Genomic DNA, 19,629 nt, shown 5'->3' with positions numbered 1-19,629 from the left:
CAGTGGCAGTCCTGTCACGAAACCGGACACCCAGAAACGCATTCCTATTCGCAGCAAGAAGAAGAGTACAAGGGGATCGGATAAGGATAAGGGCTTTATGTCAGATGGCAGCCAGTCAGGCCAGCTTAAATGGGACTATTCTGCATCGCAGCTTGAGGGAGCACTGGAGAACGAACCTAGGGCCCGAGCCGAAACCTCAGAGATTCAAGGGGGAATAAGCAGCGCTACAGGAGCTAAGGCGCTACAACCTTTAATGGAACTAATTTACGCTACATTAAAACAAATACAGACAGAGGCCTGCCAGGAACTTAAGAGGGCCCATTTGGCAACCAGGAAACTTCAGGGCGCAGTTCGGAAATTGAGCAAAGCCTGCACAGAAATTAATGAACGTACTACGGCATTAGAAGAGCGCAAAGTACAGTTAGAGGCAAGTGTGGAAAACTTGGATAAGCAGTCCACCTCTAATGAAAGCAGAATGTCTGATGTCCTCTAGAAGCTGTAGGATTTTGAAAATAGACAGTGACGGAACAACCTTCGCCTACTTGGGATTGCGGAAACAGCTGAAGGAGAAGATATCCACGGTTTTGTTCTGAAGCTCCTCCAGGAGGCCTTTCCTGAACTGACTCATTGGAACTGGGACGCTGAAGTTCAAAGGTTGCACAGATATCCCTTGATGCTTAAAAGAAAGCCAGGTCAAGATGAAAAACCCAGAGCTATCTTAATATTCTTCGGTAACTTTCTCCTCCGACAATCTATAGTTGAAAAGGCCAGGCCGGATGCAAGGAGGTCTGCAGCTGGATATTCCTTCTTTGTCACACCACGGTGGAGAGGAGATGGAGACTCCGTTCACTAATTACACCTTTTCAGCAGCTGGGTTGTGACGTTTTTTTAATGAACCCAGCCAGGCTCAAAGTTATTTGCAAGGGCACAACTAGAGTGTTCTCATCAGAGATTCAAGTCCAGGAGTATTTGCAAGAGCCCTATAATAGATAAGCTAGGATGTGAACTATGAAAAGGGGCAGCTATTCTTTAATTGGCTTTTCTTTTCTTTTTTTGGTTTTGGTAGGAGGCGGGTAGGGGCACAACCACATGCAGGAGGGATCACAAGGGTCCAGAGACCTGTTTTGCCTTTTTGACGGGAGGGGAGAGGGAGGGGGGGTAGGGGGGGCGCTGAAACTACATGGAAGCAGGGAAGAATTTTTATAATGGGATGATCATTGGGTACTTTGATTTGGTAGACCTCGGTTTGTGCAGTAGGCTCTGTAATCCTTGTTTTTTATTTTTTTATTTTCTTAAAGGAGGAAAATTAGAATTGCATCTATTAATATATGTGGACCAAATGATCCCCAAAAAAGGAGGCGGATTAGTCTTGATGTTCAATTCTTAAGGGCTGATATTCTATGCCTCCAAGAATCTCATATCCAAGGATGTAGGAAATGACTTTTGGAGATGACCGGGTACCTAATTATTGCAAACACGACACAAGAAACCCGCACTAAAGGGGTGGCTATACTGGCTCGGAAGGGTTTGGGCAGTTATCCTCGCTGTCTGGTAGACAAAATGGGTAGATGGGTGATTGTTCAAGTATGTATTGATAATAAAATGTTCACTCTCTGTTCAGTGTACGGATCAGTGTTGGATGATCCAGCACTATTGAACTGGTTAAAGATTGAGCTTGTGGGGTGGACTTTACCTTTGATTTTTTGCGGGGATATGAATATTTATTTAAGGTGTCATGTTGCCACCAAGAAGGTTCCGTACCAAGGCAGGAAATCTAAAGTTTTTAATTCACTGTCACAACTCAAATCACTGCTTGGGCTAGAGGATATATGGGCTGTAAAAAGGGGAAATGACACAGGCTTTACATATTTCTCCGCTCCACATCAAGTACATGCAAGACTGGATTATTTCCTAGCATCGCAGGAACTTGTTCAGAATAGCACAATAAATACATTTCCCAAAGTCATGTCAGATCACAACCCTTTCGTGATCGAGCTGGATATTCAGTATTCATCCTTGCAGACACCTTGGACATTCAATAGGGCTTTATTAAGCAAAGAGGGCTATACACAGTTAATGGGGGAATGGATCCTAAGGTCTATTGAAGAGATTCATGGAAGTGCTAACCTTGGTATCATATGGGATACATTAAAAGTGGGGGTCAGAGGAGAAACTACTAGGTACCATTGGGAGGCACAAAGACAAGACAAAACCTTGCTGTGTTCATTGTACGAGGATCTGGGTAAAGCTGAGGCTGAACTGATAGAGATACTATCAGCTGGAGCAGACTCGGAGGTAGGCCAGTTAAAGATTACTATTGCTAGATCTGCTATCACGCAAATCTCACTAAAGAATGCAACTGAAAAATATTTGGCCTGGAGGAGTAGGTGCTTACGAGAGCAGTGAGAGCGTGGGGCATCTTTTAGCAGTACGCACAAGGGAGAAAACAGTGCAAAGTCGGATTGGAGAAATCAGGGATCCGGATGTCGGCACAGTGAGTGAGACCAATGCTATCCTCACTGCATTTCAAAAATGTTAGCAAAACCTATATACCGAAGTGTTGTGAACCATTTTGGGACACTATTGTAAATTTCCCGATTCATGCCCTTATCTAGGTATAAATCACTATGTCCTTATATAGGCATAAGAATCATAACCATATTTAGTCACAGCTCATGCAGTCCAAATACGGCAGGGCTACTTGCACTTGTTCCGAAAATCTACAACGATTTCTTGGAAAACTCGGCTTCAGCAGTTAGGGACTTTCCCTTGCTCGAGAACAGTCTTGTCCAAGAACTCATGGAGTTTTCAAAGAACTGAGAGTCTTTAATGACGTTATTATGTCCACCTTTACGTCAAACTCAGCAACTTCAAGGTATAAATATGCCCACACTTGCCTCAGCAAACACACGGTGGTTTGGAGCAGTTTGACTATCTACTTGCCCGACGCATCCTACTACAGCAAGTGCAGAAGGAAGCCGACCCTACAACAGACGCACTGAGAGAGACGCTGTCTTTTCTCCTGCCGAGAAATCCAGCTCCAGTGTTTCCAAGCTACCCTTGCGGGTTGCTGGAAAATCGATTCCTGAGCCTGACCTTCTTCATGCCAAACTAAGGTACGGAGCTGATTCGACCATAAGAGAAATCTTGGACAGATTCTTGGCAAAAGAATACTACATTTATGCTACACCTCACTTACTTCTTCCCTCGTACTAAGCTTAGGTTAGGTACATCGGGGTAGGCGTATTTTAGAAGCACCAGTTGAGTACTTTTAGCCTCAGTTATTTATGTATGTATTTATCTATGGTTTAGGAACCATACAATGCTCTTACAGTATTATTTTATTCTACTCTTTATACTGTATGCACTATATTTTACAACCAGTTTTATGATTGTAGCAGTTCATTTCTTATGCTTGAGAAAGAAGACTGTTCAATAAAACCTTTTTATTAAAAACTCCGTCTATCTATTTCTGTGCACCTCTGGTGAAACAAAGCATGCATGATTGACTGAGTAAAATATCTATCTATTGTTTCCACGACTCTGAAGATTAGTTTTATCTTGGGGAAACAAAGTTGTCATGTTAATACGGTTGTCAGAAACTAATCTCTGCTTGTTTATTCGAGAAAGTTTCTAGTGACCTCTGAGCTAGCTGGCACTCACAATTAAGTCTAATATATTCGATAGAGACCTAGTAGACATAAGTCCAACGTCACAACTATAGGATATATTATTCCAATGCGCAAAGCCTATTGGGAATATAGGAACTACACTACAGAAGACACCCAGGCTGGGAGTCGGGAAATTCAGGATTACTTATTGGGGCTGGCTCTGGATCAGCTATCGGTTGAGGAGAGAGACAGATTAGATGAGCCAATCACTATGGTTGAACTAACCAAAGCCATAGATCATCTTCCATCTAGCAAAGCGGCGGGTCCTGACCTAATTCCAGGGGAGTTCTATAAAAAGTTTAAGAAACAGCTTTTGGTGCTGATGCTGGGAGTTTTTCGTAGAGCACAACTAGATTTGTCCACTCTGGATTCCTGGAAAAGTGCCAATATTATAGTCCAAGTTTTATGCATTACTTAGTAACACAATGGAGGATGATCTTATTAAACACACCGACCGATGGCAGGATCTGGTACAAGCAATGTAAATGTAAATGTGCATAGCGCACTTCTACCCAGAGGTCTCGTAGCACTGTATTCATACCGCTGTGGAACCCATCCTGGCTTTCCTGTGAAATGTCCACTCCTGGTCACCTCTAAGGTGAAGCCAGGCATCCAAGTGCTGCTGGGGCGGTTGTGGGGATTAAGCAAGCTATTGCCCAGAGTCGCAGAGTGGGACCCATGATTAGACTAGGCACCGAGGTGAGAATTTTCAGGTCCGGGGAAATTGAGTCCAAGAGCCGCCGAGGCAGGAATTGAACCCTGGTCCCGGGCCAGACCTCTGCATCAGGGTCTGCCGCTTTAACCATTGAGCCACGGGTGGGGGTTTGTGTGGACTCTTTATTGTTTAGTTCAACCGCAGTTATATCTGCAAACTTACAAGTTCAATGCTTTAAAACCTGGCTGAACTTATACATCACTCCAGCACAGATCTCTAAGTTGGGAGGCTCGACAGGTATACATTGCTCTCTTTATGGATGTTTTGCCGCAAACAGCATCCACTGCCCTCGTTTAACAGGTTTAGTGGGGGAGGTGGGTAACTATATCAAACAAATGTTGGGTTTTGAGGTAGATCTTTCGCCGCAAGAATTTTGTTGGGGTAAGCAATCAAGCAATGACAGATCCAAAGAGGACTCTGCTTTTTACTATGATGGCAGTATTAAGGCTTTGCTTGGCTACTGTTTGGTTGGATAAAGAACCTCCCTCAGCTCATTGCTGGCTGGGGAAATTGTTAGCTATTTATCGCTGGGAGAGGTCTGAGAGCCAGGAAAAGAGGATTTGAAATATGGTCTCCAATAAGTAACTGGACTAATGAGACCATGACTTGATCTTTAAAAATAGGTTTTGCAAGTTAAGCTATAGCTGAGACAGGGAGGCAATATTTAAATAGAACTTCGCTGAACAAGTATCTTTATGGTAGAGCATATATTGGCTCAATTCAAGTTAACTTGACTTTCCTTTGGTTTCGGGAAGAGGGGTGGTGGGAGGGAGGCCAGGAGGTGGAGGGGAGGTGTATGCTTTGGGGGGAGGGTTCTAGATAAATAACTGACATCCTGTTCATATGACTCAAAAAGTTTCTTGGTAATTGTATTGTTGTAAGTATATATATGTGCTGAATGTCTAAATAAAGATTTGAAAACAAAAATGAAATTATGTTTTTGATGATAAGCATGTTGTTGTCAGCACTAGTGGCAACAATAATCTGTTCAACGGCTAGGGATGCTGGCGTACTGGACCTCACTATGAAGTTGATGTATTCCCCTGCCATTTTGGATGTCGAACTGTGACAAAGTATCTGTACTCATGAAACGTAATCAGAAGTGTTCTGATCTTTACCTGGCATAAGTGCTATTGCATAGTCGTACTCTGGCAGTCAAAAACCCATCCTCTCAATGCAAGGGTGCATCTTGGCTTTCGGTTTCCAAAAATAGCAAGCAACTCTTGGTGGTCTGTAGTTATAGTGAAATGTTTTCCCTAAAGAAACATGTGAAAATGTTTGCAGGCCCACGCTACAGCCAGACTCTCTCTCTTTGGCTGAGAATAGGCATGCTCTGTGTCAGACAGGCTTCGACTGGCATAGGCTACAATGTCTCTCTGAGCATTCAAATTAATATTATGTTGAGCAAGGATTGCCCCTGGCCCCACCGGGCTTGCATCACCTGTGATCTCAGTATACAACTTAGGGTGTAAATATGCTATCTTGGTTGTATTCTCAATGACATGTTTTAGTCTTTTGAAACTTTGATCACATTTAGGGGGACACTGGAAAGGGGCATTTTGTTTTGTCAAGTCTCTCATTGGGGCACTCACAGTAGCAAAGTCATGAAGGTACCTTGAGCAATAACCGTCTATGCTAAGAAGGATTGCAGCATGGTGACATCTTGTGGGGGGCAAGTAGCTGACAGTGCTTTCACTTTACCTGGGTTAGGAGTCATTCCCCCATTGAAGAATATGTGCTCAAAGAACTTAAGTATGGTCTTCTCAAACTCACACTTTGTTGCATTCAGAGTAAGACCTGCATCTGCGATTATCTGGCACACGTGGGTAAGGGCCTGATCATGTTCCTTTTGCGTTGTCCCAAATACCTGTATGCAATCACTGTAGTTAAATGCTTGTGTAATAGGTTGAATTATCCAACTTATAACATCCTGAAATCTTTCTACAGTCTACGACACCCCTAAATTCAACCTTTTGTGTCTGAACAAATCAACATGAGTTGAAAAAGTAGTCATGTACCTAAAGTTCTCTTCCAGCTTGAGTAGATGGTATCCTTTGTTCAGGTCAAGACAGGAGAAGACTTTGGCTGCATTCAGCTGCATGATCATGTCTGCGATGTGTGGACCAGAATGTCTTTCTCTCACAATTGTTTTGTTGGCTTGGTGCATATCAACACAGATACACACTGCACTTCTATTTGGCATCACCACTATGGGCAAGAACCAGGGCGTGGAACCGGTGGAGTGGTCAATGATGTCATGTTTCAACAGCGTTTCCAGTTCTTTCTCAATAGCTTCTTGCAAGTAAAAAGCTATTCTACTGTGTCACTGGGCAACAGTGCTAATGCCCTTGTTAATATGCAGTTACACCTTTTGCTTTCTGAAGCCTTCCCAGGCCATAAAAAATGACGTGAACTGACTCACAATTTCAGTTTGAGTATGGAGGTTATAGTTGAGTAATATCAGTCCCATGTTGGCAGCAGTGGCAAAACGGAATAGGCGTGAACTGGATGAAGTTTCTTGAAGAAAGTGAATTGGGACTTGCACTGACATTGTTTTGTGTCACATTGTTTCTATAAACGACCCATGACTCTGCAATGGTTTTGTGGCAGCCCACATGTATACCTTAGTGTTTGGCGGGTAGAGGAGTGTTACTGTAGAGAGCCTGGTAAACCTTTTGACTGGCACTGTTAATTGATGCACCACTGTCTATGATAAAGGTTATGGGCGAACTGTAGACCTTTTCTGTAATCTTGGGGCAGCGTCCAAATGAATTGTGTTATTTCGTTTTTTGGTTTGTCTTTGCATTTTGTGCTACTCTGCAAGCAGCCAAGCCAACATGTGCAAGTTGTTCTTTAGTCAATATCATCACTGCACTTCCATCTTTTTCACTGGCACTTGGGTATGATGTTGAAGTGCCTTTGTAGAATGAACTTGATGATGATTGACTTTGTCTGGTTTCTACTTGTCATAACAGATGTTGCTTTTTGGCCTCTGGGCATGGCTAGAACACTTCTGGAACCTTCTGGGGTCAATTTTATTTTCTCTCTGTGACACATTTGGTTTCTGCTTCACTTTGAAAACTGTTATAAAGTGGTTTTCTTTCACACAACATTTTCACATATATCCTATGGCTGGACATTTACCTTCATGGGTAAAAGAAAACACAACATTTTCTTCTTTGGAGATGTCGGCTTGCGTGCATCTACCTTTACCTTTTACTTGTGCTTACTTTTCATGGCCAACACTGATTCACTTTTCACTGTTCCAACATTCATATCAGCAGCTTGTCGACCCACTCTTTTATCTGCCCTTGCAGCCATTAGAACTTTTTCAAAACTGAGCATCTCTCTCAACATGCGTTTTGCGCACCTGGTTTTCCTTGCTGTTGTCTTTTTGTCTAGTTTGAGTCATTTCTACGTATTATGGCTCCACTTAATATCTCTCCTTTCGGCCTTACCAGGGAGTTCTGGTGGACTTCCCAGAAGGGCTGCTGTGTAGGGCCTTCAAACTTTTAACGCCCGCATCTGGGCTGGAACGGGGCTTTGTCTCCCCATACGTTAACTGCAAATTCCTTCTCATCGATTTGGGCAGATGAGGCATGCATGCGCAATTTTCTGTACCAGTGCATACTCTGAGGGAGAGAAGTCTCATTTCTTTGGGGCACTTATCACCTACTCATCACCAGATGTAGCCTCCTCCCCAGCCAGGGAGAATGTGAATGATTATGCCACACATGGAGCTCTGTAACAGATGTCTTTATTCCTTAGCACACGAACACACATTGAACTCTCATTATGTGATAACAGTTAATACCCACACCTTAACACTTCCCAGGAAGTTACTTAATTCCTCTGTAGAGTCTGCCCAGAACCACAAGGGTCCTACAGCACATAGACTCACAACACAGCCATCATCCAAACAAAGGGGTGCTGAATGGGGTGAATAATCACTGGCATGGGAAGTAGTTAGTCATGAAGTTCATATACCTGTTTAGATATTTGCAGAATCTCACAATATCTTCTTCGAGGCTTAGGTATACTATTTCAAAAGAAACCGTTAAGAACATAGAGTTTCACTCCCAAAATCCTGGAGAACCTGTGTGGAATAATCAGTGTGCTGTTTTAAGTAGTATTCCAGCAGTTTGGCAGCATTTCTAGCCATGCTAAACTAACTATAGGCTTTGAAATTGACCCTTTATGTGAATGGGAGCTAGAAAAGTGACACTGGGCCAGATGCAGGACTTCATATTCGAGGAAAGAGATAGGTTATGTTGCCCGATTACATCCACATTGGACTTCAGCACCTTCTGACAGTAGGAAATAAGCACTGTAAAAAAAAGATACGGTTCCAGGTATCATTAGCATACAGGTGAAACCCAGTTTGTAGCTACAGAGGGAGTTTGTGAAGGGAAATATATAGTCAAAGTAGGCACTGTGGCAGAGTTTACACCTTTAGTACTCCTTAAGGGGGTGTATGCAATTACAGAAAAGGCAATTCAAGAGAAAGAAAGTACAAAACATCCTCCACAATCTACCACAGCCAACAATTCCTTTCAATAAATTCATCCAATTTCGCACCAATCGTAACTATACTCATAACCCTAACTAAAGTAATTCTCTTAACTAAGACTTCCTTTCTGGTCAATTTTGTACTATATTAGATAGACAAAGATATCGTAGTTTACGAACTCAAAATGCTTAGGAGCACTAAGGTTTAGAAATCCAAAGTCTAAATCAAACATTTAGAAGTGCTACAACTACATGCATAATGTTGTAATCTTAAAACAGTCTTCCAAACCACTATCAAAGTCCTTATTTTACCTTTTTCCTAACAAGATAAACAATGTATCTTGTTCATTTTGATGGATTATCTGAACTTCAAATTACATTGAATTTCCTTTTCTAGTCTGTTATAACCACCTACATCTAAGATGTTGGAGGAAATGTAGAGGTAGGATGCAAATTTGATTTATGATAAATGTTGAAGAACAACAAAGGATACCAGTTGACAACCATTTCTTTGACTTCATAAAATGGTGGAAAGGTGGTAGAAGATTGTAATGTGTTCAACTGTTGAATGACTAATTTTATTAAGGCGGTCACCATGGTGACAAGGTTAAAAGCAGAGTGTGGATGGATGAAAGCAAATGTTACCATCCATAGATAGATCAATTGGTCGACATGTTTCAGCCAAAGAGAGGCTTTCTTCAGGACCTAATATTGTAACACTACTGCAACTGTGAAAAATAGTGAAAAATGCATACCATGCAAAAGTAATAAACCTACCATATGTGTATTTACTTGGTGGTAGGATATGAAGTCATGGTTAGTGAAAAAAACGCTCCCAAAATTTACTTGGGGGTGGCCTCACCTCGCCTGGCACTCGCTCAGGTAATGAGGCCCCGCTCTGTCCGTCGGTACCTCACACCCCTACTGAGTCAAGGGGAAGGTTCCGCCAATGGGTGGGCTGATGGGTTCACTTTTCTGATCCTTTTCACTCCCCTTTTGTCACACTTATAAGTTTATACATACACTCATCTATTAGAAAACAGACACTCTCTAGCTATTACAGACCAATATCACCCCTTTGTGTTTTTTACTAGCTTCAATTAACATCAGGGGTTACAAGAGGAAAAAGAGGATTTATCTTCAGAAATTGCTTAGTTGAAGCTGGACACAAATCTGTCCCATTAAAAACCCATATAGCATGCTAGAGTAGAAATGGGTTAAAGGTAATTGCTAGCACCATGTAATTAGTGTCTGCTTGAGGTGTGATGCTATTAATGAAACATGGTCTGTTTAAATATATGAAAGAAAATGTAGACACCTCTTGCTTGACGTGGTAGGGGGCCATGTCTGGGGTTCCCCATATCCCTTTCCGACAACCTTTTCATTGCAAGAAAGGGATATTGCAATCCCTATGGAGGTACCTGCCTTGGGACTGCTGCATTCAGGGATGCTGCTCTGACTACTGCCCTGTCATGCTCTAGGATCCTGATGAAGCCAGCAGTCTTGTTTCTGAGAGTTTAGAGTCGGACCACCAGGATTAGAATACAGCAGCAGACCGAAAGGCTGTCGGCTGTCCGGCCATTATTGATGGCATGTCAGTGTGTGACCACCCCCTTTGTAATCAGCCCCTTAGTTAGGAACAGAAAAACATGGACTTTTGAAAAATGTTTACTTAAAGATATTCAATATGTTAAGTTTATGGTGTATTAGATTTAGGAATTTTTCAAAATAAATATTTGTTCTGCAGACCTGGATATTGTCCGGGATGCATTTAAGGTGATAGTCCAAGGGAATACTCTTAACTATGCTATAAAAAATGTAAAACACTTACAGCAGGGCTGGTTATGGGTCACATACAAAGAGCTGAACTGAAGGCAAAACAAATGCAAGCAATTTAAAAATATATATATTACGGAATATTGAATTAAAGAACAAATTGCTATAATGAACAACAGAGACACACAGACATTAAAACAGAGAACAAGCATAAAAATATGAAGTTAATAAAAATGTGATTTATTTGGTAGAATCCTTGAGTCTAAAATTTGGCAAAGGGCAAGTAAAAATAGCATTGCTGCTGCCATTTATAATGAATAGAATTTAAAAGAGAAGAAGGATGAAATAGTGTAGCTAGTTCATAGGTTTCATTAGGAGCTCTACTCTAAAGACACTCATTCTAGTCAGGATAATATTGAGTAATACCTGTCAGGTATATAATACTCTAGTTCTCCAGATGAGGATAAAGATGGACTAGATCATGATTTTAATTTCTATTCTATGTAACCCACTGCTTTCTGTAATGAAAAATACCTGGAAGGGATAAAAGTTACCATTTTCATGGAGTGAAACAAACATTATAATTATTTTGAAAAAAAGATTAATACCTGCCTAATCCAGGTTCACAACAATCTATTGCACTAATTTATGGTGGCTCTGAAATGTATTCCATAATAATGGTTTGTCAAATTAGCGAAATCATTGCCAAGTTGTCACCATGGCAACATGGTTTTACTCCTGGTAAAAGTACAATGGACCACATCAACATTGACATTGTAAAAATTAATAGATCACCTTGGCAATGAACCTACAAAAAAAGCATTTGCTCATGTTTCTTAGGTATATCCATGGGAAGTTATGGAGTTTATTGGAGTGGGGAGACTTTATCAATTCAGTTAAGGGCTCATAAAAAAAAACACAGCTAAATTGCAAAATATGGCAGAGCCATCAGAAGGTATTTGCATTAAAAAGTGGAACAATGCAAAGCATTTCTTGCACATCTTTATTATTCGCCATGCATTTATCCCCCATTAAAAAAAAGAAATATTGGATTATCAGTGGATTCATTACTGTGTAATAAACACATGACTAAAGTGTGAGCCTGTGCAGACCATATAGCAAAAATGTCCACTTCACCAACAATGGCAATTACATTTATTGAAGAAGAGGTCTATACATTTGGAGTTATAGCAGGATACCTTATTAAGAAAAATAAAACACAGACCTTGATTATTGTGCCAATCTGCATCATAGCTGGATAGTCAAAAATATAGGGGTCCATTAGGATGACGTCATCCTATCGTGGAATGGGACCGCCCGCCAGTGGGGCTGGGGTCCCGTGCTTGGCATTAGGATGCGGCCGGCACAGTGGCAGCCCCATCCTGCATTCATAACATTGTGGCGGGCGGTGCACTCAGCACCGCCCACCACAATGCTATGAATGAATGCATACATTTGCATACGCAATGCGGCAGGCACCGCGCGGTGCCTACCGCATTGCATATGCAAATATGGGGGGGTACCACAGGTACCCCCCGTGTGCACCGCCCACCCCATCTTCACTTTGGGGGCCCGCAGGGGGCCTCCAAAGTGAAGACCGCATGCCTTTCTGTGGCGGCATTGCCGCCACAGAAAGGAATCTGTTCCCCCCATCATTATATGGCTGGCGGTGTCTTTTAGACACCGCCACCATATTATCCCTTTTCTACCCTGGCCGCAAGGCGACCGGGGCGGAAAAGCGGCGGACGGTCTTTCTGTCCGCCGCGGTCCTCCCCGCCATACTAATATGGCGGGGGAATTAGGGAAACAGCGTCGGGCGGATTGCCTCCGCCAAGCAGGCGGTGGCTACCGCCAGCCTGGCGGAGGCAATCCGCCCGACATCGTAATGAGCCCCTAAGTGTATTTCTGGATTATGTTAACAATGTTCATGGACAAAATTTATGACACTGGATAATAAGACCCTGATTCAAAGATTTAAAAATGGCCTGAAAACGTGGAATAATTTCCACCTCTTGCTATATGGGTGATGTAACATTAGAAAATGGTTTATTTACCGAACGTATTCTACCTGTTTTGCTTGATGCCTCTTTATCAACAAGCAAATTGACTCCAAGCTTCATTTGGGAGTATAGATGACCCCCAAGTGCTGTCAAATTCCTTAAACTTCCACAGTCGAGAGGTGGTTTGGTTTGACTAATTTTAGGTATTATTTTTTTATTCTCCTATGTAATACCATCCTCATTTTTTATTATGCTGTGGTGTAAAGGGTGCATATCAATCTCCCAATACGCCCTCAATAAACTAATCAAACTTGGAAAGTATTGCTAAGCATTGTTTAATTAGGTGTGGAGAAACAAATTACTTTAAAAAAGATTGTTTTAAAGCATTACACAATACCACTGGTATAAATCAATGTGGAAAGCACAGGCCTTATCCCCAATATTTATGGATATATATATGAAAATATTGATTCCACTATATTCGGGCTACCAAACAAATCTTTTTAAATATCTTCAATGAACAAATGATATACAGAAAATAGACAAAACCAAACCACAATGCACAAAAATCAGTTTTTACCTATTTGTTTAATACTAGAAAGAAAGAAGAAAGTAATTCTTTATTGCATGATTAATAAAAATCTTTGCAATTGAGCTAAGAGTATAAAATAAAGCACCTTTGCAAAGCACTTAAAAACAACTCATTTCATTACAATAACGTTAGCTAGAAAACCATTAAAAAAAAATGTAAACTGTGTTGTTTTTTTACTTTTGTATTAGTATTATTTACTGCAAGTGAAAATTGTAAAATCTCTTTAAACAAATCTAGATTAAAAAATATATATATATATTAAAATTAGTGAGATTCCATTTGGCAGACATCACTTTGTACTTTTTCGGCTTACAATATACTAAAAGTTCGCAAACAAATTTGACAAGAAGACTGCTTAACAGATAAAGGTTTCGATTCCGGAGTTTAATTTTCCGATGTTTGCATTTTTAGGCAATTCATGTATTGGCAGGAGGATTTAGCACGATGTTTGCTAATTTCATGAAACGTACCAATCTGCAAGCTAGTTGAATATCTCTTCCTGCAAAGCATGCTATTAATGCTTGTTGGCGAGTTTGCAGGCGTCTTTGGTTCCAGAGTTGTTTTAGTAATACGTTTCGCTCCTTCCCTAGACCTTTACAGCTACACAGTAAGTGCAAAACATCCTCTTTTAGGTCACCGCAAAGTCTACAGTTTGTGGTGGTTTCTGAACGTGTCCATGGGGGAGATGTTCTTTTGCTGGTATAACTCCCATCCTCAACTGCGAGAAGGATTTCTTTGAAAACCCTGTTCCCAGGTATGCTTGTGGTAGAGACCTGGTGTAGCTCTGGATCATGAACCACCCATGGGCCCTCCTGGTAAGTGTGGATTTATCTTCTTCCAGGGATAGTATCTTCACTGTTTTGTTTACAAGCTGCTTCAAGCATTTGTGAGTCCCATTCGCTTCCCAGAGTTCTTGTAGTGTGAGAGAGTTTATTGCTGCCTGGAGGTAGACCATTGCTGGCCAGTCCTTTACAGCTCTTTCCATAGTTGTGAGTTCAAGGTGCCTATCTCAGCTCCCTTTATTTTATGCCGACATTTGGCGTAGGCACCCTTGCATGCTTTTTCTTGTTTTTGGAGGCCAAACTTAAGTCTTAGTTGCACTGGTGAAGTGTACTGTGGGAGGTTGAATAGTATTCGCATTGCTTTGGACACCACCTTTTTTGTTCAATACTAGGAATCAGATGATATAGGATCTGCTTCACAAAGTTAAATTTTATGATTGTTTGCTATCCAGAAAGTGATTTATCAGTATTATCTTTATGAGTGTGGAGTATCGCATATGAAAGGATAGGACTGTCCTATTTCATAATGCATGGAAACTCCTCACTCATTAGTATGCTACCCATGGATCCGTTAGCAAATAGCAAACAATCATAAACTTACACAAAAGTGTAAGTTTACTTTTGTGAATCAGGCCATAAGTATTTTCATAAAATAGTGTGAGAAAAAGACCCCAGATGACCTTTAGAAAGACAAGGGGCCCGATTTACAAAAGTAATCTAAGACAAAATCCCCTTAAGAGTTTCGGTATTCACAAAAGGGATTCAGTAGTAGTAAAGTTAGGAATCCCAACTTTACCACTACTAAATGCCTTTTGTGACTATCAAAAGTCTTAAAGTTAGAATGTTGTCTTATTTATTTATTTTATTTTTTTATTTTTAAGGTTTTATATAGCGTGGACAAGATCCTTGCAGATATCAGAGCGCTTTACAATCAGCGAGGCGAGTTATACATAACAATCAAAGAGGGAAAAATCACGAGTAGCATAACAAATCAAAAGGAGATTCTATGGAGGAAAGATCACCCATGACATGAACAGTTCATGTACAGGGGAAAAAGCGTAGAGTACATGACAGGAGCATCATAGTTAATAAAAAGTCCCGTGACGAAAAATGAGATTGGGATGTTTAGTTGGATCCTTAACGCAGAGAGACGAAATAGCAAGGGAACTATTGAATCTCAGAAAAACTTAGCTTATAATCAGGTGAATATTGCCATGAGAATTGCTTTAACTTCCTTTTTGAAAGAGATGGTAGAAGCATTCAGTCTGATTTCTGGTGGAAGAGTATTCCATATCATTGGTGCCATGCCCAAAAAGGATCGTTTATATGTTTTCTTCTTTTTGAATCTTTGAGGTTTCAGTAGTAGGTTATCTGCACTCCTTGAGGACCTTAACGCACCAGAAATTGTCAGTTTCTGTGCGAGGTAGCTGGGTGCGTTGTAGTGTAAGACCTTATGTGTCATGCAGGCTATTTTAAGATGGATTCTTGCTTCCAGCGGAGCGAGTTTAAGGATTTTAAGTCTGGGGAGATGTGGGAGCTTCTTTTCTAGCCAGTGATGAGTCTTGCAGCGGACATTAAAGAGGCTCGCAGGGGATCCCTTCTGTGAATACCTTACTCTAGTTAAGATGGTTAACACACATAAGTGTCAGTTTTTTTGTTGCAATTGTTGCAGTACTTATGTGCTTTTTTGTTGCGATTCATTATGTTCTCAAGATTTCTGTGAAGAAACAAAAATACACCAAAAAAGACCAAAGTTTGTGAAAATATATAAAACAAAAAGATGTTTACAAAATGGAAAAGCAATGGTTCTTGTTAGAAACACCAATTCTGGTTTAAGAACAAATAATTATATGTTACATGTATTTTTGTAATAGTTTGAACATGTCTTGTTCTGTCTGTCTGTGTGCCACTCAGCGTATCCACCAGTGAGTGGGTATACAAGTGAATGTATGGGTGAATGAGTACATGTGTGAGTTCCTGTATGTGTGAGTGGGTGCCTGCGTGAGTACCTGTATGGGTGTGTGAGTGAATGTATGGGTGAGTGAGTGAATGCATGAGTGGTTGTATGAGTGAATGAGAGACTGTGGGAGTGACTGTATGGCTCAGTAAGTAGGTGTGTGAGTGGGTGTATTGGTAGGTAGCTGACTGTCTGAGTGGCTGTATGGGTGCATGAGTGGGTGTGTGAGTGCCTGTATGGGTATGTGAGTGGGAATGTCAGTGGCTGTATGAGTGAGTGGGTGTGTGAGTGGCTGTATGGATAAGTTAGTGGATGTATGAGTGCATGTATGGGTATGTGAGTGGGTTTGTGAGTGGTTGTATGGGTGAGTGAGTGAGTATATAAGTAGCTATGTGGATAAGTGAGTCACTGCATGAGTGATGTTGTTATGTGAGTGTATGTGTGAGTCCTTATAAGAGTGAGTTAGTAGCTGTGTCCGTGACTGTATGACTAGCTGTATGGGTCAAAGAGTGGCTGTATGAGTAAGTGATTGGGTGTGTCAGTGTTTATATGAGAGAGTGAATGGGTCTGTGATCATATGTGTGACTGAGTGGATGAACAACTGACAGCATGGGTGAGTGGGTGCATGAGAGTCTATATGAGTCAGTCGATGGGTGAGTTAGTAGCTATAGCGATGAGTAAGTACATTTGCTAGTAGCTGTATTAGTGAGTTAATGGATGTGTGAGTATCTCTAGGGGAAAGGGAGTATATGTAGTTGTAGGTGTATGGGTAAGGTTCTTGGTGTGTTATTGACTGTGCCAATGAGTGAGTTGATGTATGAGTGGCTAAATGGGTGAGTAGCTGGATGTATGAATGGCTCTATTAGTGTGTTTCTTTCAGTGGCTCTATGAGAATTTACCTTGGCATATAACTTGACAATCCTGGTTTGTAGTACTACTCAGAAAGAAGTAATTAGGAAATTATTTTACTCCACTAGATGGTGTCATTCATCTGTTTTAAGTTAGTAGTACTTTTTGCATGAGTCTGTGTTAAACATTTTGTGTCTGCTATGCACAAGTTCATATTATAAACACAACAGTAGACATTTCTTGTGTTGTTATAGTATTTCAGAGTATAGTAATGGAATTATTTTCCCTTTTTTACTGTTTTCGGCTTTGCACTTGTATATGATAATCAGTGTACTATGTACATATTCATTTTTCAAAAGTGGACAAAAAATAATCACAAACATTGTAAAAAAATAACCTGTTCATTATTTAGCACTTGTTATTCTAAATTTAATTATGCTGCTTTCTATACCACTTGTAAAAAATGACATCTGATGGCAGTGAGGATCGGTTGCCACAGTGCCGAAAAGTGGCGATCAATTATATGGAATTTTTTCACCATCGCCTCCTGACAAAAGAAACTGGCGCCAAAGCATATCAAGTGGTCCTTATGCATGAAGACCCTCTCCACGAGTATGTTAAAAAATATTTCAGTGCCACTACAAGTATGTTGATTATCTAAAGGTGTATCACTCCAAACACTGTTGTGAAAGAAAAACAATATACATATTATGTTAGTATTTGATGTACAAAATTCCAGAAACATAACAGTACACATCACTTATGCTGTAACAGTATATCAAAATATCATAAAACAGGGAATTTTCTGATTTTTACTGTTCTCAGCATTCATACCTGCTTACCATAAACATTGTACTGTATGAAGCTTCATCCTTCAACAGTGGGGAAATAACAATAGCATAGATTATAGAAAACTGCATAGTATATAGCCATAAATAAGTGACACTGTACATTGCACTCACTACAATTCATTAATCAGTTGTTTTATCTACAGTTACTACACTAATCTAAACAAACCTATGTTAAAAAAATTTTTTTATTATTCCTCCTACAAAACTACTCACAAATATTAACTGCACTTAACAAAACTTGAATTTTGGAGATCCTTTCAAAGACATCACCCCCTGTAGGCAGAATGATGTGACGATTCACAAAGGACAAATTCCGTACACCACTTTTTCAACAGTAATCCTCCTTGTAACTTTGGTTGAAGAAATAAGAAGTAAGAATTTTGTAGTTTGAAAGGCAATTTTGGTTTGAGTTTAAGTTTGCTGTTATTACATTCTGTCCATCAACTTTCATTCTTTAAATAGACAGTATAGTGTCCAGATGCTATATTAAGTCCTTCATGAGAGTTGATAGCCATAGTAGTTCTTCCAGAAATTTATAATTGTCCTGCTTTAAAGTTTGTAATTTTGGTTTCCAATTTAGATCCAGAAGCAATAATATAAGGTATTTTCCAGCTCTTTGTATTTGCAATGTTGACATAACATCTGATCTTCAATTTGGGCAGGTCATATATTGGTTAGCCATTTTAATCAATCTGTTGGAAGGTGCAGTTTTTCAAATCCAGTAGTGTTACCTAGAGACCTCTTTCAGAATGTATTTGAGTGGTAGGCTTAAAAGGGAAATCTTCACAGTCATGGTTCCATGTGTAACAGTCCAAATAAATCATCTACGTTTATTTGTTCTTCTTCTAAAACTGCAAGGAAAATCATTAGGAATTCCTGTGCATTGAGTGCTTTGAGTAAATAGTACTGATACACTACATACATTTACTAGATCTTGAATGCCTGCAACACAATGAATTATAGTCATAGTACTAAGTACACAGTGTTGCAAACCAGACAGCGCAGAACATAATCTCTTCTGTGGTTTCTGTCTAAAGCAAAAAATGTATAGCACAATGGTCAATCTACTTCACACCATCAATCAGATCAAATGTCATAGCTAAATATTCATTTTTGCTCTTATTTGGAAAATTAATTTAATCAATAACTTTACCCATTGCTCCATTTGTTAATGCATCCTTTATATAAATAAAACAAAGCACACTTTCATTTTATTTATGAACTTTGTATTCTTTGGAACATAGGCAATCGTTATTTCACAATGGTGAACTCTGTATAATGTAATTCTAGTTTATGTCTCTTGTGTAATACTGGATGCACATAGAATAATGTGAATTACCTTGTTTTTTCTTGCTAGGATTGCCTTCACTAACTGGGGATTGTCTCATAGACCAATACCTCCCAGCACAGAAATAGCCATATAAAGGTCTTCTACTCTGTTGTTACGAAATTCAGAACAATAACGTTCATGTTAAGGCTATGACAGAAATATGAACAAACTATTTGAACTAGCTGTTTTATTTAGTTTTATAAAGGTCTAATATGCTCATTCTATTATTTCTTCTTTTTTTAACTTGGACCTTTTCTCTCTTTCTCTCACTTTCTATCAGGGTTTAAAATGCACTCACACTTTTTAGGATTTTAGCCTTCCTCTTCATTAGATTGGATGCCTATTCAGGATCATTGTTTCCTCTATTCAGGATGATTGTTTCCTCTTAAATATACATGCATTCCAATGTTACCATTTGTGGGTTTTAAGATGTTTCAGTTTTGTTGACTTTATTAAATGCAGAGAAAAATCTTCACAAGAAGGAACCTGTTTTTACTTAGGGATGTAGTGCATAGACTAATAGGATTAATGTGTCGCGAAACAGCATCTGCTTATCGTCAAATGTCTCATGTGAACTGAAAGACATTTAAGATGTTG

This window comes from Lissotriton helveticus, chromosome 4_1, assembly GCF_964261635.1.
Source record: "Lissotriton helveticus chromosome 4_1, aLisHel1.1, whole genome shotgun sequence".
Classification (NCBI taxonomy): domain Eukaryota; kingdom Metazoa; phylum Chordata; class Amphibia; order Caudata; family Salamandridae; genus Lissotriton; species Lissotriton helveticus.
This window is presented reverse-complemented; position numbering follows the sequence as displayed.